General features: G+C 43.9%; 1 protein-coding gene across 1 annotated transcript in view; it reads left to right on the top strand.

Moving 5' to 3' along the window:
- The window catches only part of Chl1 (cell adhesion molecule L1 like), a 595,242-nt gene that overhangs the window by 213,518 nt on the left and 364,462 nt on the right, over positions 1 to 17,262 (top strand). Inside the window, exon 3 of the mRNA XM_078033574.1 lies at positions 8,281 to 8,394. The gene's annotated coding sequence lies outside the window, so the exon portion shown is untranslated. The remainder of the gene's footprint in view (positions 1 to 8,280; positions 8,395 to 17,262) is intronic.

Raw genomic sequence — 17,262 nt, 5'->3', positions numbered from 1 at the left:
GCACTAAGATCCTGGATCCAACTATACCTGAAGACTTACAATCCCTAGAGTTTTCTTAGGTTACAAAAGAAATGCCATTTGGACTTTGCCAGTTTGAGGTGGGATTTGTCTTTTGCATCAAAAGTGTTATGAATAATGGAGTTCCTGAATTTATTTAAAAAACAGATTGATCAACTCAGGAGGCCTCTTCTAAGTACCTCAGAAACAGCTGGGAATCAAAGGGGAAACCTTACTCATCATGTTAGGGAAAACACTGGTCACGTGTTTTGAAAAGATTCCTTTCCGTACTTTGGAGGACACTTCAGATTTAAAGTGAAAGGACCCGGGTTTAATCCCTTGATCTAGTACTTACTGTGTAAGATGTTGGGCAACTCAGTAATTTTCTCAGGATATGTAATGAAAATAATCATCTCTCTTATCTACTTTATAGAGCTACTCCAAGAAACAAATGGTAACAGATATGTAGAAGCTTTTAGTATAATAGAGCACCTAAAAATAATTAATAACAGTGAAGAATAGTTTCCCACTTGTATCAAGTAGTTTATTTCTATTTTGTACCTATTTTTCTTTTCCCATTAGGTAATCTATCCAGGTTTATCATGTTTTCAGAATTACTTCACTTAGAATTGGAACAAATCAGAGCAATGTAGGATGCTTACAATGAGTGGCCGATTATCCCAGAGTCTTGAAAAATATTTTAATTTGAACATTTCATTTGATAAGGTCCTTTTCATAAAGCAGGTACCATTGAAGAAAATATTCTTAAAGGTTAATAGGAAGAGAGTTCCTTTTCTAGAGAACATAGTAAGGTTCCCATGAAACAAAATTAAATTTTGATTTTTTTTTAATTTGCAGAAGTTTAATGTACAGCTTCGCCAATGTACGTTGGCTCTCATAATTCTATTTAAGCATAAAATGAGAACAAACAGCTGTAATGTGATGGAAGTCAAATACATAGACATGTCCCAATATTAGGGGCTTAACCACGGAGTGGTTGGAAGCATCCGAGTGGAGAGAAACTCAGAAGAGGAAGTGCTATATCATGTGGGTGATGAAAGATTCAGAAGTAAAAGAAAAAAAAAAGAATAAATACATAATTTAAGACTTTTTTCAACTTATTCTAATCAGTTATACGTGACGGCAGAATGCTCTTCCATTCATTGTACACAAACAGAGCACAATTTTTCACTTCTCTGTACATGAAGTAGGGTCGCACCATTAGTGCAATCATACGTTCCTAGGGTACTGATGTCCGTCTCATTCCACCACCTTTCCGCCCCCCTTGCTCCCTTCTCCCCCTCCCCTTTGCATCCAAAGTTCCTCCACTTTTCCCATGTCCCCCCCAATATGGATCAGCATCCACTTATGAGAGAGTGCATTCAGCATCTGATTTTTTGGGATCGGCTTACTTCATTTCGCATGATATTCTCCAACTCCATCCATTTATCTGCAAATGCCATAATTTCATTTTTCTCTATGGCTGAGTAATATCCAATTGTGTGTATATATATATATATCATAATTTCTTTACCCCCATTCATCTATTGAAGGCATCTAAATCGGTTCCGTAGCTTAGCTATAGTGAATTGTGCTGCTATAAACACTGATGTGGTTGCCTCACCATACTGTGCTGTTTTTAAGTCATTTGGGTATATATATATATATAAAAAAATCAACAAAATAATTCAAAAAATTTTTCAGAAGTAACCAAAATGCGGATTAAATCAAAGATTGCAAACATAACTGGAGAACCACAGGGTTACAGAACTTTGCATGAAATTTTTTAAAAATGCCATCACAGTGACATTACAGAGGCTCAAGCAGTCCTATGGTGACACAGTCATATGGTGACAGAGTTAAGGTGCTAGGGGAAGACACATTACAGGGTTCCTCCCACCTGCCCCCTACACATCCCCAGAGACCCCGCCAGCCCAGGCAGCATGGCAGCCTGGTTCTCTCTGGTTCAGTGGAGAGCCTTGTGAGGTCACCACAAGGAGAATGACAGTATCCAGCCAGCTTCCTGGGGGCACCTGTCCACAAAGAAGGTGCCACTGCCCTACTGCGTGCCTCATCAAAGTAGCTGTCGTGGCAGCCTCAAAAACACAGTCACTTGCAAACAGCAGGATGATTCGATGGAGCACGTGGCGGGCCACACTCTGAGAGCTCTTGCACTAAGAATGACCTTGGCCTTTGAAACCTGCCTATGGATCCTTAAGGTCAGAGAAAGCTACCTAGGCCAGGTGTGTGGAATAATAAAAGTGTCTATAGAGAGGTGACCTTCACATCTCCAGATTTTTTTTTCCCTGAATTCACACCCATACCCCACGGACGGCTGACAGCTCCAGGTAGATGTCTGACAGGTGTCCGTCACTCAGGATGAACAAAACCGTCCTTGACCACCTGCCCTGGATGCTGCCCCACCCATGTCCCCATGTCAGTAGCTCCCTAATAATTGCTGACGTCGGAATCCTGGAGCAGCTGTTTCCATCAGCCTCATCTCCAAGGGTGCCCTGCCCCCTCATGGCAGACGCTCCTGCCTGCACCTCCAAGTTCACCACACCTTGCTCCATTCATCTGCATTTGTTTAACTGAAATGGAATCTTCACAGTGACCAGGTTACCAAGGCTGCTGCCCTTTCACTGTCAGGGCTAATGAAAAACACGGCTCTCTCCGATTCCCTCCGTAATCCACAGACATCCACTGACCCTCGACCACACCCTGCAATCACTTAACAATTGCAATCAGATCTTGGCTCACCTCAGCAGACCCAGAGTGAACGTCCGCCCCACTTCAATTAGGGTGGCCCCCGATTGTGTCTTCTGTCCTGATGTCCTCATCAGGAAAAAACATCTTTCTCTAAACTATGCCGACGGCACGATAAGTTGTATGAAAATCATATGGAAAAGTTTGCAGTGGTTTCTTATTGAAGTTATAATCAGATGCTCACCTTTGCTCAGACGGTTGATGTGCTGGGGTGTCCTGTGGCCGTCCCAACTCCCCAGCTCCCTCTCCTGAGCCACATCTCTCCCTCCTTGGGTGCTGGTCACACTGGCTGCCTGTTCCTACCTCAGGCCTTTTGTACAAGAGCTCTTCTATCCCTGGGCACACTCTTCTTCCAGAAGTCTTTTTGGCTGATTTCATCCTCTTCCTCGTATTGATTTACTTAAAAAAAACATTTTTTAGATGGATCCAATGCCTTTATTTTGCCTATTTCTTTTTATGTGTTGCTGAGGATTGAACCCAGGGCCTCACACACGCTAGGCAAGTGCTCTGCCTTTTAAGCCCCATGTCTTCTTCTTGAAGTCTCATTTTTAACCTTAGATAAATGCATCTCACTGCTCCATTTAAATCAGGCCCCCAGCCATTTGCTGTCACTGTCCTGTATTTATCGCTGTCTATTTGCAACATGTCACCTGCCACATGATATTCTGTTACTTCATTATGTGTTTATTAGTTGTAGCCTCCATTATAACATCATCTCATAAAAGCAGAGATTGTTTTTCTTCTTGTTCACACTTATACTCCCAGTTATAAAGGGATCCTGTGCTAAGAGGAGTCTCTGGAAATGTTTGTTGAGTGAATGAATGATGAATGAATGAAGCCTATAGACAAATTATCTCTTCTGTCGGTATAAACTCATCAAATCAGGTAACTCCTGCTTTTCTAGTTGATTCACCACTGGAAAGCTTTGAAACAAGGTTTTTTTTTCATTCTCATTTGTTATATTTGACAACAGAATGCATTTCAATTCATATTACACATATAGAGCACAGTTTTTCATATCTCTGGTTGTTCACAAGGTAGAATCACATCATTCGAGTGTTCATACATGTACTTAAGGTAATGACATCCATCTAATTCCACCGAGTTTCTTACCCCCATACTCTCTCCCTAAAACAAAGTTTTTATGAAAAAGTTTAATGCACATCTTTTCATTCTTTCTTTTGTTTTTTGTTTTGCCAAAATGCTGCAAAACAGTCCTGCAAAGATTTCCTTGATTTGGGTGGATACTGAAAAGTTTCAAATCTGTCTTAAATTTGGTGCCAATTCCCTGTCTGGGTCATACTTCAGTTTGGATTCTGAGCCTTTATTGTGATGTGGGATGCCCCTCAGAAGAGCTTTGTGTTTGGATGTTGAGAAGGTGGCTTGGGAAGCATCTTCGGCCTCACACACGTGAGGCAGAAGCAATGCTTTTAGCTTCTTTGGAGAGTAGAGGTCTGGTACTCACCCCTTCAACAAGCCCCGTACCATGCATGACCCCCTCTTAGGTTTGGCCCAGTTCTCAGAGAACAGCATTGAACCCCACTGTTTCTCTCCTCCTCCTGCCCATCATCCCTTCACACCAAAGATAGAAGGCATAATAGAAGCTGCAGTGTGACATCTTTTTTACTGCGGTTCCCAAGGACGTGCGACAAGCAGAATTCAGTGAGGCAGAGAAGGGGCCTGGACTTTTCGATCGACTCCTGTGACTTATGAGTTGTGTCCACTCCCTCTGTACCACCTTTCCAAAAAATGGGAGTGATATGAATGCCTGCTTCATCCAGGTGCTGGGACGCGTGTGCAGGACAATTCACAGGCAGCGCTGAGCACAGACAGTATATGCCATATACAAGGAGGAAAGCGGTTGTTTTATTACTGGTGCATCTTTTCTATGATTATTGCTTTTGCACCCGTGTCTGGCCTGGGTGCTCCCTGCAAGCCTTTTCAGACAGCAGCAGGATCGATGGGAGCCAGATGCATGAGTCTCCTCCACAGGCGGCCCCAGGGCAGCTCCTCAGGTGGCTGAAGACAGAGAACAGAGTGGCGGAGAGAGCTGACCGTTGCCACGGGGTGCAGAGAGGACTGAACACAGCCCGCAGCTTCAAGAGCAAGGCCAGAGACACAGAGTTCTCTTGCATTTTGGCCCAAGAAGTGATATAACTGGGTGGTTTTTATATTTCCTTGAGAGAGAAAAATACCGACGGCAGCTGTACCTTCTTTCCAGCGACAGCACGCAGACCCAGGTTTGGTTCTGACCATGTGGCTTCCCTGAAGCCACCTCCTGTTCCTTTGAAATATGTGCCATCCTCGGCCACATAAATCCTTCCTGAATCCACATGGTAATTCAAACATATGGTAAAGGAAATTCTGAGGTTTTATCTGCCAAGCCTGACCTCCAACTTCCAGCTAACAGATTGCTGTGTGATTTTTAATTAAGTCTTCATACTCACAAGCACCAGTTGTTAGAAAAATGCAGTGTAGATAGCATATTGTGGCATCATTATGGTTTTTAGTTTGAGTATCATTTCCTTCAAAGTAGCTTATCAAAAGGAAATTGACATTATTTCACTTTTTGTTGTTGTTGTTGTTGTTGTTAGTGGGGATGGAACCCAGGAGTGCTTTACCACTGAGCTACATCTCCAGCCCTTTTTATTTTTTATTTTGAAGCACAGTCTCACTCAGTTGCGTACAGCCTCACTGAATTGCTGATGTTAGCCTCAAACCTGTGATCCTTCTGCCTCAGCCTCCATAATGAGATGAGATGACAGGCATGTGCCACTCCTCCTGGCCCATTATTACACTCTGTCACTATTGGGCTTCGTAAGAACTTTACAGGACATTCACTGCCCAATGTATTTTAAAAATATAAAAACATAGGAAACTACCAGCAGAATGAACTTGGCAAAAAATGAAATATTCTGATATTGTAGACCTCTGTTTTCCCCTCCACAGGGGATAAACCCCAGATGGAGTCATGATTTAAATACAAACAAATTAATCAGTAAATAACTTGGAGGAAAGTACAGAAAACGACTTGCATTACCTTGCAATGAGAAGAGTTTTCTTCAATAAACTATGTGTCTCAGGGAAGAGGCTGCAATGCTTGATCGGTAACATTAGTTAAGAGTTTGCAAGACAAAAATACACCAAAGAATACCAAATAAGTATTTGTGCAACATAGTATTAAACTGGAGGCAGATCCATGAACCCGAGATATAATAGATACTCAAAAATGAATGTCAAGTCAAAATACAAACATTCCAAACAGGTATCTGAATATGAGTGACATCTTTTGATCCCTAACTTGCATTATAAAAGGATCTGGGCAGTCATTGGTGGTGGGCTGGGGAAGGGTGGAATGGAGACTGGAAGAAGTATTTGTCTAGGGGATATCTGGGGGTAACTGCTGCTGTCCTAAAAATCCCCATCCTTGTCCCCTTACTCCAAGACTAGTGAGAGGGGCTTTACTTGAATCATAAGGAAATCCTCTCTGGTGCATTTGGAGGAGAACTATCCCGGCTAAGAGCTGAGCTTCCAAGCTGACCTGCTGAGCCACAGGAGTTGCTCTTACCGTAGTGTCTGATTGTTCTCCCAGAATGTACCAGGGCAATGTGTCCAGATCCATGTGTGGTTAGGACAGGGATGTATCCTAGAGATTGGCTGCAGGGCCCCAGGTGCAAAGAGGAGAGATCCCAGGAGGGCTCATTTACGGCCGTAGGGGAGTCTGACTGCAGAATCTGCAACTCGAAGAGAGCAAGAGTCTGTCCTGTGACAGTGTCCAATGATGAAGAGCCTCTGCCCCCGCCCTCAACTTTTTCTTCCTCCTCCATACCTCAGCCACACGGGTCCTCAAGTTATCCATTGTGAGAGAGTAGAAAATGAATGAAAACCCAACCACACCCCAATTTCCAAACAGAGGCTTCTCTGTCCGACACAAACCAGAGCTTTCAAACAACCTGGATCTCTGATTATCGAATGAGATGCCGCACTTTCTAGTTCTCTGTTATCTTCCTACTCTTGTTGCTTTCTGAATCGACACAGTTTGTGTGATCTAAAAGTTGACCAAGTTTTCGCTCAGAGACAGGGGAAGAATGTGTGTCCCAGAATAAACGGAAAAATGAAAAGGTGGGGAGAAAATACTGACTTAAATGAAGCTCCCGAGTCCTGCTTATTCAATATTAGTGGTTACCTTCATGGTACATGTAAGAGACAAAGGCCTTACTCGGGGATTCTTAAAGACTTCCTAGACATCCAGGCTACTTGTTAAGAAATATAAATAGGCACTACAGATGAAATTATGCTCAAGTCAAGAAGGAATCTAAGAAAAGCAACAGAAAGCAAAGAGGGCTCATTCTTTGGGCTCATTAAATGGATAAAAATTACTCAAACTAGTAATCGGCCACGTTCTAAGATGGGAAAGAAACAAGTACATCCATCTACCATTGATAAGGCCGTAAATTGGCCTCTCCATTTTAGAAGAGAACCTAATAGAAACGATCAGATTTTAAATTGGACATACCATTAGACACAGGAACTCCACTGCTAGGGATGCTCTTGAGATAAATCTTTATACCTCTGTACTTAGAGATATTCATTTTTTTTTACCTGAAATCATAGAGAATGTATTATATCAAAGAAGTATGCTAGAAACTGGCAAAATCACATCACAGGTGAAAGAAACACAAGGCCTCTGCCCTTATGAGGCTTACTTTCTATAAGTAAAGTTTTAAAAAATTTATATGAAGGGCGCAGTGGTGCACACCTGTAATCCCAGTGGCTCAGGAGGCTGAGGCAGGAGGATCTTGAGTTCAAAGCCAGCTTCAGCAACTTAGTGAGGCCCTAAGCAACTTTGTGAGGCCCTGTCTCTAAATGAACTATTTAAAAGGTCTGGGGGATGTGGCTCAGTCCTTAAGTACCCCTGGGTTCAATCCCTAGTACCAAAAAAAGAAAAAAAAAGTAAATTACAAGACAGTGAGTTAGGGAGTCAGGAGTGGAACTAACAGCCATGTGGGATTAACAGCCATGTGGGATGCTTGTATGGGGCAAGGTGAATATTTGGTTTTGTAGTCCGACTGTGCCTGTGAAAGAGGTAAAGGGGAAGCCACATGACCATGCGGAAAATCAAAGAGGCACAGGGGGTGGGGTCCATACAGTGGCTGCAGAAGGGACTTACTGTCCAGCCTTCCTGAATGCTTTCCCAGCTTGGTTGGGTAAGGGGTAAGGCACCCAGCTGTGAGTGAGATGGAGCTTCTTCAGAGGAAGGGATGCCAGAGATCTTGAGAAGATACAAGACGTGGAACCATTATCTAGGAGACACAGAGAATAAACAGACCAGGAAACACTGCTGGAGTTGGGATCTGAAATCTCCCCCAAAGGAGCTTGGTCCTCAGCTTGGGGCTGTTGGGAGGAAGTGGGACCTTTAAGAGGTGGGGCCTAGTGGGAGGTTCTGAGTCTTTGGGGGTGTGTCCTTAAAGGGGATTGTGGGATGCTAATCTCTTCCTTCTTTTCTTTTTCCCCCAGCTGTCGTGAGGTGAGCAGCTTATTCCATCACACACTCCTCATCATGATGTGCTTCATCACCATGAGCCCAAAAGCAATGAAGCCAATCAATCATGGGCTGGAACTTCCAAAACCGTGAGCCAAATGAACCTTTCTTCTTTTTTAGTTGATCATCTCAGATCTATCCGTGACAGTAATGTAAAGCTGACCAACACACACAGTATAATAGCCAGGAAGCCAGATAGACCAGTCTGAGGATTGAAATGAATTTCGACTGGTCAGCCTGTTTGGTTTTCTGCAAACATGCTGCTGAACAGATTCAGACAGAAAATGAGAGAAACTTGAAGCTACCCAGAGTTAGTGTTTGCCAAGTGAATTGAAAAAGCACAAGGTATCTGAGCATGATGGGGAATGTGGGTGGATGATTTTTTATGAGTGACTATGGACTGTAAGTAACTGGACAATGGGGAAACATGAGCCATCATGGCCAAATGGAAGGATTGTGGGTCCCATCAAATCTGAGAAATGTTGACTTTGGGGTAGCACATGGGGTAAACTGGACAGCAGAAGTCCTATTATTCTCACCAGGAAAAAATATGTAAAATAGTTATATGTTACCCACAGGAAATGGTAACACAAATCGTGTCACATCCATATTATATATTTCTGACAAGTGATAAAAAATATCATACAGTTTGGCTGCATATACTGGAGAAAATGCTAATGATGGGGGAGAAGCCAAGTGAGAGATAGATAGTACAATATAGATGGTTGAATCCCACATAAAAATGTTCATTCACAACCAAAAAGGTCACACCCATGTGAAAATAGATATCAAATGGTATAGAAGGGTCTGACCCAAATTGGTCACTGAGCAGAAGAGTGCAGAACCTCTAGAAGATAGCTCCCTGGGGAGAGGGACCCTGAGTCTATTCCCCACCAAATTAACCACCACCTGCCCAGGGCACCGTGGCTGTGCAGGAGTTCAGTGTCACGGTTCTGTGGATGAGTGAGGAACTTTGGCTTTACCCTGGATATTTCTTTTCAGCTAAAACTTGAAGACACTGTGTTTACCCTTCATAAAATTAAAACTAACCAACCTAACGCAGAACTGAGAATAAACATACCACGGAAAGTCCTCAAACACACATTTTCAATTAAGACAGGGCTTGTGAGAGAGCGACAGATGAAATTCTGAACCTTGAGATGATTTTTCTCTGAATGAGTCATATATTTTTTTTTTTTTACTCTCTTTTTATGTGCGTTTTCTCTAATGTAAAGACGAATTAAAAAGTAGTTTGTTGCCCCCAAAGCTCCGGCATCTTCCCATGTCGTTCCAGAAGCTTCCTCTGCAGAGGGCAAAATAAAAAAAAATAAATGACTGTTCACAGACGTCAACACAAAACAACCCCATTGGGCTGATTAAAATCGAGCTGTAACGTCTACCGGCCTTCATGTAACACCGTTTGGTCGCTCCTGGTGGACTATTAATTCACCAGCCTGATTTTCTTGCCTTACTACTTGGTGCTTTATGTATGTTTGTAGGGGAAGAAGTTTTATAGCAACCTCAAATTAGACTTGGAGAGACTTCATTCTTAACTGGTTTAAATATTGGTCTCATGAAGCACATTTTTTTAAATTTTTTTTTAGAAACAAGCAGGTCACTGGTGTAAAATGAGGGGGAGAGAGAGAGAGAGAGAGAGAGAGAGAGAGAGAGAGAGAGAGAGAGAGATTGATTTTTATTTATTCCATCATCATCTTTTTGTTAGCTATGATCTGCAAGAGAAGGGCGCTTAGGCACCCAGTTAAGTGGGAGCGTCCAAGGTCAGTCACATGCAGGAAGAGGAAGGCAGGCTGGAAGGACTCACTCTCCTCCAGGTTTTTAAAGATTAAGCAAAGAACATTCACCCTCTGCTGGTTGTTCTGAAAAGAACATAAAGCAAAGTTAAAGATGAGAGGAGGGTGAAAAAATAAGAGGGGCAGAAACAGAAGAAGTAGAAGAAATCTGTCCTGAAGATACTATGTACCGTGTGACAGTCCTGCTGGGGATCCTGAATCTAACCCATGATGAATTCTTCTATTTTATTTCACATTTTCAACTCTAATCTGAAAATGGTCCCCAGAATAGAAACCACTTAGCATCGGGGCCTTTGGGTGTCATTAAGGTGACATTAGACGCACGGAAAATGACCACCACTTTTAACGGATGGCTGCGGATTGTGGTCCTAGGAAAGTTAAATTTGGTTTTGAAAATTTTACAAGATTTCCCCAACCTTAATATGCTGCTCTGCTCGTTAATACAGTTGAAAGTGAGCCCCGTGCCTTCCGGGAAGTAAAACCTGCATGTGAGTTGGCATTCGGCAAGGGGGGTGTGGGGTGGGGGGGGAGTGACACATTTATCCAGAGTGTCTTCATAGTCAGAATGCAAAAGGCAAAGTTGGGGGGGGGGCAGCAGGGGCCAGAGACCCACGGGCTTCTCGCCACCGTTGCCAAGGGAAGGGGGGAACTTGCTGCGTTCTGTCTTCAGGATTCACTGGTGGACTGCTGGAGTCTGCAAGGCTCTTGCTCCAACCCGGGCCCTGAGGGCAGGGCCCATCCAAGACATTGAGTGGCCTCTGAGGGTGGGCTCCGTGGGAGAGTGCTTGCCCAGCATGCAGAATGCCCTGGGTTCAAACTCCTGCTCTGCAAAAATAAAGAATGAAATTAAATTTTAAAAAGAACATAGTGCCTGAGAGTTTCAGGAACAAGTTTCAAGGTGGAAGAAGCATAAATAAATGGCCCTATGGCCTTACCTACCCCAAGTCCCCACCTCCCATCCAGGAACTTGCAAAAGGTTGGAACATTGAGTGGACAGAGTAGCTGCCACCTTGAAATATTCTGAAATCCAGTTAGGTTTCCTCAGTTTTATTGCCATCACCATATTCCAAGTCTGTCTTCTATCACCTGGCCTACGGTCACGGTCATCTAAATAGGATCTCTTTCTCTGATCTTGACCCCTGCTTGGGACCACATACAGGGGTTTCAAATCTTGGCTCTGCTTCTTATTAGCGATTGGTTGGGGACAAGGAGTCTGCCTTTGGGACCCACCCTTTTGTCATCTCAGAATAGGACAGACATAGTCTCCTAAATGGGATTCTAGCAACACACAATTAGCCCACAACTTGACCTAGCAGGGATTCAAAAATCATTGCTGTCAACTTCTGAGTAGATGCTGTCCAAACGTTTTCCAAACAGGGTATGTAAAAATGTCAGAATTGAGACTTTGAGACACAATGTGCTAAGTTTATTACACATGGTACACATGAAACTTTCCGGAAGTTTTTGGAGAATAGAGAAGTCGTCTCTGGAAGTGAGAAAATCTGCCAGAGGAAAGAAAGACTGCCATACATGTCCTTCTTTTTATAGCATTTTTTAAAATTTGCTTTTTTTTTTTTTGTAAGCATGCAAAAAATTTGAGGAGTCACTGTGCTCCCAGAGGGGTAAAACAAAGCTCTTAGGATGCAGAATTGTACACTCACAAGACTCTACAGAAACCACTGCTACCATGAGACTTTTCTGTACATTGAATTTGCACATTGGGTGTGTGTGTGCACAAACACATGTCAGCTTGGATGAAGTGTGGGCTTTGCACACCTGGGTTAACTTTCCTTTAGAAATCTTAGGCTGGAAGTGAGGATGCCATGCAGTCTCCATGGTTTTCTGGTGCTCCCGGACCTGTCGGCCTGTCTTCCTTGTGGTTTCACGGGGCCGGCAGATATCTGCCGTTTTCTCAGACTTGTCTGGGATCCGGAACACTAATGAAAGCTTTCTCCATGTGTTCTCGGCTTAGCAGGTCCCCTCCTCCTTGGTGACATCCCCTGTCCTCTTTGAAGATGTCTCTGCTCTTGTTCTGCATGTTGGATTGGTTAGTTTGTGGCAATCTCTCTGGTTGGTAGCCCTAGCAGTTGGTTCAGAAATAGAAACCAGGCCCAAAAGACTTAGTCACAGTACTTTCTTCAGAGACTTTATGGATGACTAGATGGTATTTGGGGGAGATATTTTTTTTTTCTTAGCTCTAAATTGGAATGATTCCCGCTGAAAAAAAAACAAAGTCAGCGTCTAGGCCTGTATTGCATGACTCAACAGTTTCACAAAAGAAAAGAATGACAATAAAATAGAGAGAAGGGTAACCCGAACGTGGAGGAAGAAAAATGAGAAACGACCCAAAGTATCATTGGAAGCTCTTAAGTGTTTCTTGTTTTTACTTCCCGTCAACCTATTTAGGAGAGAGATGCTCTAAAGAATAAGGATACTTTGTTGGGAAGAGCCGAGCATCATGGTGATGGGGTTACAGGCACCGTGCTGAACCGTGAGCATATAGGAAGAGGGTTTTGTTGTTGTTTCTGATTTTTTTTCCTTATGCCTCCTTTTTTAAAAATTATTTTTTTATTTGTTCGTTTTAGATATGCATGATAGTGGCGTGTACTTTGACATATTATACATACATGGAGAAAAACTTGTTCTAATCAGGATCCCACTCTTGTGGTTGAAGACGATGTGGAGTTTCACGGGTCCTGTATTCACATATGAAAGTGATGTCCGATTCATTCCACTCTCTTTTCTATTCCCATGGCCCTCCCTTCCCTTCATTCCCCTTTGCTGGCAAAAGGCGGAAGGAGGAGGACCATGTAGGACGTCTTAAAATGATTATCCTTGACTAGGATGAGTAACCAGGGTGACTCCAGACTGAGACTGAAGAGGCAGCCACATCATCCTGTAGAGGTCACAGTGGCCTTTGAGCAAGGTTGTGTATTCTTCTGTGCCACATTTGTGTCACGTCCACACGTGGGCGAACTCCTGCTTCACCACCTCCCGGCTGTGTTTGTGTATTTTCTTGGCAAGGGCTTGACAAAAGTGACTCCATTTTGATTCTCGCAAAATTTCTCCACCGAAAATATTTATTGGAGATTCTTAAGCGTTTTACCTCTAACCCCTGAATTTCTAGATATCATAATATAAAGTATTCCTCTCTTTTAAGCTAGTTCGGTTGAATTCCTACCCCGGCATACCTGAGTTCTCACTATCGCGCATTTTTAAGTGAATATGATTCAAGGGATGTGCCCATTGTGTCATTTTTTTTTTTTTGTCTGTCTTCTACAGAGACTTAGTTTCAAGCCTTATCATCTCTGGATGTAGGAAAGAGATCCAATGTTTTTATTTGCCTGAACAAAACAAAGCACTGTATTAATCAAAAGCAAAAATGTTCTAGAATGTCAGGCTCCCTGGAAATTGTCGTAGCTGCCGTCACCCAGGGGATGACTGATGTACCCCAGCTCAGCACGCAGTCTCCTCAGCTGGTACACCGCTTTGTAGGAGGAGAGCAGATTGAGACTTAATGAAAAGATAGCCTGGGAAAAAAAAATTGTGTCGGAGGAAAGCCACATCACTCTTTATCTAATGAGCAGAGCTAAGGACACCCACTTACTTGGCTACTCCGAGGGGTTGCGAAGTCAAGAAAAATTAGGACTAGGCAGGGAAAAGAGGGCACTATGTAGACGTGAGCTTGGAACCAAAGGGAAATCAATGTCATCCTTGACTAAACAGATGAGTTCCGCACTCTGGGAAAACCTGCAGAGGAAGAGGAGCAGGATCACCGGCATCTTACATGACAGAACTCGCACCTCACGTGCAGAGGTGGCTGGGGTTCTGCTGACGGGGGGTTCACTGCCATGAGACGGGCTGATGGGTTGCTTGGAACCCATGGTTGGATTCCAAGAGAAGAGCCGCTCTCCCCTCCTGCAGTGCGGAGTCTGTTATTCAAGCATTTTATGTGGACAGTTCCTGTGGAGGAAGCCATTCATGGAAAATGCCAGGGAACAGCTTTCAGATTTCTAGGAATATTGATTATTGACGACCACAAAAGACCCATAGTTACTCCCTTGTGAAAGAGTGAATAAGGAAGGGCCCTGGTAAGGATCAGATGGGACTCCATGCGTTTGATGCAACCTGGGGCTGGGAAGGCCCATCAGCAGATCTCAGAGACCCCGAGTCCTGACCTGGCTCTAGAGGGTGACGTGTGCAGGCTCAGTCTCCATGTCCTCACCCTTCCCATGCTGAGGTCACAGTCCATGGGGCTCAGCCAGCTTCAAGTCCAGTCCTTAGGCCCAGAGCCCTGTTTCCCTCCCGTTCACCTTCCGTGCTACAGTGTCACATGCAAAAGGAAAACTCGGCCACAGTAACTCTTAGCTCCAAGGCCATTATCAATTCCCATATGTCGCAGGCTGAGCCCGGGGGGGCTTTTAGCATGAAGCAAGAGGCGCTTCATACCTCTGTGGGCTTTGCTCCCTGGTTGTAGTTCCTGCTTGTGTATCAGAAGACATCGCTGAGCCCGACTTAGTAGGATGTTAACCTGGGTTTCATTTCTTTCCAAATTATTTCTTTTCAAATTTTCATGCAAATAGACTTTTGTGCCCATCGCTTCCTGGTGCCACTGTAACAAACTCTCCAAGTATGTGGCTTAAAAAAAGGTTCTGGAACCCTGCAACCAGGAGTTGGGCAGCCCTAGCTATGCATCCTCTGAAGGCTTCCAGGAAACGCCCTTCTGCAGCCCTTGATAGCTTCCTGGGGCTTCTTGGGGAATGGTTTATACTTACATCCCTCCAGTTTCTTTGTTTTTATGAGACATTTTTTCCTTTTGGCCTTGGTTGTGTTTTCACACCTACTTCTCCTACCGATGCCAGGGATGGGGTTTAGGCCACAGCCCCCTGGGTCTCAACCCGATTACTTCTGGAAAGACCCTATTTCCTAGGCAGGCCACCATCACTTGTCCCAGAGGCCAGGACTTTTTACAGGACACAGTCAAATCCAGGACACTCGTCACGGGTGAACGCTTGATTATCGGGTCAAAGGCACGCGCTGCTTTGAAACAGCCTGTCCTCCTGGGTCTCCCTGGATTTTACTTGCAGAAGTGACCCACTGTTTGTGTTGGTTATTGAAACTACCCTCACTGGCCTCCTGCTTTAAGGAGATGGTGGTCTTGGACATTTAAGATATTGCCCAACGACCACCACCCTGGTTGTCTAAAGAAAGCAAGTTTTCCATTTCCTAAAACTCTAGGGAGCCTAGGTCGGAGTGTCAAAGGGCTCAGCTTTTGAAGTTCTGACTTCAGCAGTTGCTGATTACACTACGATATCAAAATGTCTTTGATGTTTCCTTGTAAAAAATGAAAGTCTTTCCAATGCCAGTGGGTTTGGCTAGTTACCTACCCCCAGGTACCCTGCGCATAATACTACCAAGGGTGCAGAGATTCTCATTTTTATCAAATGTCGGTGCTCCGTGTTGACTTGCTGAAGACCAAGATCTAAGGGAGATGCCCCCTGTCTTGAGAAAGTCATGTGTGGTAGCTGATGGGCTCTGATCCAGTCACCGGGCACTGGCGGGGGTCCAGGACTTGTCTCCTTCAGACAGAATGGATTTTGTTCCCTGATCTCCTCTTAGGGTCTGTTCTTTAAAGAAGTAGTGGGGTCGGGGTAGGAGTGGGGGACAAAATAAAGAGAGCCCAGAATCAGGAGGAGAGATCCATCTATTTTTCTCTACAGATTTATGTGTCCTGCTGACCTGGTGGCTGGAGTCTGCAGGGGACAACCTGGACAGCCCTTCTAGAACCTTCCTGGAGTGCTCTCCTGACACCCGATCCTCTCTTATAAGGCACTCTTTCAATATGCTTGGGGTTTTCTCTTTACGATTTAGGCTGATGGATCTCTGTCCTCCTTCTCACTTGGTTCACATGCATCCTGTCCCAGATGCCTTTGAAGAGAGAGAAAACTTGAAAGTAAAAAGTGTGAGCAAGTGACCGAAAGGAACAGCAGGAACAAGGCGGGTGATTCAGGAGGAAGATGGCAGATGTGAAAAGATGATGAAATATCAGAGCAAATACTTTTTTAAAAAGTTGTTGGCGTTGGATATGGTGGTTTGGATGTGCTTTGTCCCTCGGTGCACCTGTGCTGGGAGCTGGGTACTCAGTGTGGCAGTGCTTGGAAGAGGGGTGGAGCCATTAAGAAGTGGGGACTAGTCCCAGGAGATTAGCTCACACAAGTGTTACCCTCAAAAGGGGTGGAGCAAGGCAGGCCCAGAGATGGGTTGTTACAAAAGAGTAATTCTGGTCCCTGAGCTCTTTCTGACTTCCTGTCTTACCATGAGTTCTGTCTCTCCTGCCCATTCTCCCACCATGATGCCATTCACCTGAATGGGATACAGCCCAGGGGGCCTGCACCAGAGCTGAGCAGAAATCAGCCCCATGCCCTGAACCTTAAAAACTGCGAGCTAAACCATCAACCTTTCTTTATAAAGTAGCCAGCCTCAGGTAGCTCATTATAGTAATGGAAAACAGACTTAAAACATGCCAAAAGATATAAAAATCAGAAATAGCAGTTCTGTAGAGCTATAATCCTCTCTTTTCTAAGGTATATGTCCTTGAAAAATAGACCTTAAAGTATTCTATGGAAATAGTAGAATTGGTCAGGTACCTTTGTAAAACTTAGAGATCACCTGACAACACACACACACACAAAAGTGAGAAATTGTAAGAAACCTGTCAGAAAGGAAATCTGTTTCATCTAAATGGAACATTAGATTTGCTAGAATCTAATGCTAAGGTTAGGTCCAAAATAATATTACATTTTAAAATACTTTGATACCATCAAATTTATCCATCAAATACTTTTTTCCTGAGTCACATCTAAAAACATTGCTACAACTGATGCCCCAAGGAACACACTGTTTTTTGGTTTTTGTGTGTGTTTTGTTGTTGTTGTTGTTGTTGTTGTTGTTGTTGGGAACACAAGACTTTCCAGTTTTCCTTCTTGTGTCTCAGAAGACATCACTGATGGAGATGTAGGGAGAGCTAACAAGGCAAAAATAAAGGCAGGTAGGTTAAAGGTGGCTGAAAGTGGATTCAGGTGTCTCAGTTACCAGGCCCTTCAATGTCACTGGGTTGTACACATCACCTGGGAAGTTAAAGTCTGT

Source organism: Ictidomys tridecemlineatus, chromosome 16 (assembly GCF_052094955.1).
Source record: "Ictidomys tridecemlineatus isolate mIctTri1 chromosome 16, mIctTri1.hap1, whole genome shotgun sequence".
In the NCBI taxonomy this organism is placed as follows: domain Eukaryota; kingdom Metazoa; phylum Chordata; class Mammalia; order Rodentia; family Sciuridae; genus Ictidomys; species Ictidomys tridecemlineatus.
This window is presented reverse-complemented; position numbering and strand designations above follow the sequence as displayed.